This window comes from Vigna unguiculata, chromosome 1 (genome assembly GCF_037176805.1).
Source record: "Vigna unguiculata cultivar grain cowpea cultivar isolate G323 ecotype 2 chromosome 1, ASM3717680v1, whole genome shotgun sequence".
In the NCBI taxonomy this organism is placed as follows: Eukaryota; Viridiplantae; Streptophyta; class Magnoliopsida; order Fabales; family Fabaceae; genus Vigna; species Vigna unguiculata.
Genome location: NC_140792.1, coordinates 4,077,267 through 4,080,284, shown reverse-complemented (window position 1 = coordinate 4,080,284; position 3,018 = coordinate 4,077,267).

The window sequence follows — 3,018 nt, the reverse complement described above, 5'->3', positions numbered from 1 at the left end:
AAAAAATATATTTAAAATATAAAATAAAAAAATACATTTTGTACTGTATAACTTCAAATACAAAATAATATATGTCCCTTTGGAATGAAACTCGATGTAGTGCAATGATTTGAACATCCCTATGTCACGGATTCTCCATGGTTAGCTTGGACTCTAGAAATAAAGGTTATTCTAATTACCGATTTAATTTTTTAATTTTTGTTTAGTTTAATTTGGTTCCTTATTATTTATTGGTTTAATATAGTCTTCTAATTATTTAAAATAATTCAATTTGGTCATCTTCGTTAGGTTAGAGTTAACACCGTATCCGTACTAAACACGTGTCAAGTCGTGAAATTTTTTATTTTTTTAAATTTTTTAACTTTTATTTTTTAATTTTTTTTTTAAAACTTATAAATTGTCACGTGTCAGGTTACCGTCGTGTTATATGACTATTTACAATGGTGACATGTGGCAGTGGTAGTAGTTATTTTCAATTTATTTAAATTTTTGGTTCAATCTAGTACTCCTATTTTTTAAAACGATTCAATCTTGTACTTTCTAATTTGAGATCAAATTATTAAATAAGCTTAATTATAACTTATATATTCATGTTAAACTTTTTTTTTAATTTATACATCAAATCACTACACCTAAATATTCAAATTATTTTATTTTTTATAAGTGTAAAAAAATTCAAATGTAAAAAATTACAAAGGTAAAAATGTAAAATATAAAATAATTTGAGTATTTAGGTTGAGTGATTTGATCTATATATTTTTTAAAAAATTATTGTAACGTGTATATATAAGTTGTAATTAAGCTTATTTATTAATGGTTTAAGTATGCCTTTGGTCCCATTTTCGTAACAAAATCTCAATTTGGTCCCTCTATTTTTTTTTTATCTCAATTTGGTCCCTTTCGTTAGTGGTATAGTAACACCGTTGAAGGGGTGACACATGTCAGTCTCTGGATTTTTTGATTTTTTTTTTTATTTTTGATTTTTTTTAAAATAACAAATTTGTCACGTGTCAAGCTGTCATCGTGACACGTGGTAGTGATAGAGTGATATGGCAATGACAATGACACATGTCATTTATATGTTAGGTGTCATTTTCACTTTCTCAATTTAGTTCTTTTATTTTAATTTTTGTCTCAATTTAGTCTTAATTTTGTAAAATTTGAACAATTTTGTTCCTCTCCAAATTTCTATATAAATGTACACAAATATTTATATAAAAATTGATATTTCAAGTAAATATTTTTAATAAAATTAAGTTTATTTAATTAATATTTTACATTGAGCTTCATTTAAAATTGTTTTAAAGTTGTTCATAGAAAATAATGTTCATAGAAAAAAAATCATAAATTATATTGATATTTTCATACATCGTACTTTAATATTGTTTTTTTTATTTGAATTTATATTTCAAATAATTATATATTTTTAAAATGTGTAAAGTTCAATAATTTGTACACAAATGTTTGAATGGGTGTAAAATTAACGATTATAAAAATTTTAAAAATAATTTTAACTAGTTCATGTAACAATAAAAACATATATAAATTTGAATTTGAATTTTTTTTAAGTAAAGTTCAATGTGAAACACAAATTTAAATAAACTTATTTATGTTAAAAATATATAATAAAAATATCAATTTTAATAAAAATATCAAATTTAATAAAAATATTTGTATAATATTTATATAAAAATTAATTTTTGTTTCAATTTAGAGAGGCGAAATTGCAATATTTTTACAAAAATAAGGACTAAATTCAGACAAAAATTAGAATATAGGACCAAATTGAGAATGAGGAAATGACACGTGACATAATACTGACATGTGACATTATCACTGTCACATCACTCTATCACTACCACATGGCACGATGACAGCTTGACACATGATAATTTTTTTTATTTAAAAAAAATCAAAAAAATAAATAAATAAAAATCCAAGAACTAACACGTGGCACCCTATTTAATGTTGTTATTGTACCACTAAGGAAAAGGACTAGATTGAGATCAAATTTCCCAAAACAGAGACCAAATTAATATAAAAAAAAAAATAGAGGGACCAAATTTAGATTTTGCTACAAAAATGAGGACCAAAAGTATAATTAAACCTTTTAATTTAGTCTCAAATTATAGAGTAGAAGATTTGATCATTTTAAAAAAGGTTAAAATACCTTTTTAGTCCCAATTTTCGTCAATTTTTTTCAAATAAGTCCTAATTTTTGTTTTGTGTTCAAATAGGTCCCAATTTTTGTTAATTTTGTTCAATTGGGTCGTTTTTTGCTAACACAGTTTAAATCATTAATGACCATGAATAGTGACTGCCACGTGTCACTTCGTGGTTTTTTTGAAATTTTTTTTTTGAATTTTTAAAAATTTTTTTAAAAATTTTTAAATTTTTTTTAAATGTACATGTGTCAACCCAGTAGCATGTCATGTGTCACTTCGTGATTTTTTTGATTTTTTTTTTCAATTTTTATAAATGTCCACGTGTCAACCTAGTAGCATATCACGTGTCAAAGTCAATGTTCTATATTTAATTTAGTCCATATATTTGTTATTTTTGTTCAATTAGGTCCCAATTTTTGTTAATATTAACCAATTTGGTCCCTATCGAAGATGTTACCACATTTAATTTTTATATCAAAGTTATAATGATGTGAATTTTAATATATTATATAAAAATATTTAATAAAAAATGTTAATTTTAATATAAAATTAAATTTGCTTTTAATTTGGAGAGGAACCAAATTGGTTAATGTTAACAAAAATTGGGACCTAATTGAACAAAAATAACAAATATAGGGACCAAATTGAATATAGAACATTAACTTTGACATGTGGCACACTACTAGATTGACACGTGGACATTTATAAAATTAAAAAAAAAATCAAAATAAATTAAAAAAACCACGAAGTGACATATGACACGCTACTGGGTTGACACATGTACATTTTAAACAAAATTAAAAAAAAAAAAAAAATAATTCAAAAAATTCAAAAAAATCACGAAGTGACACGT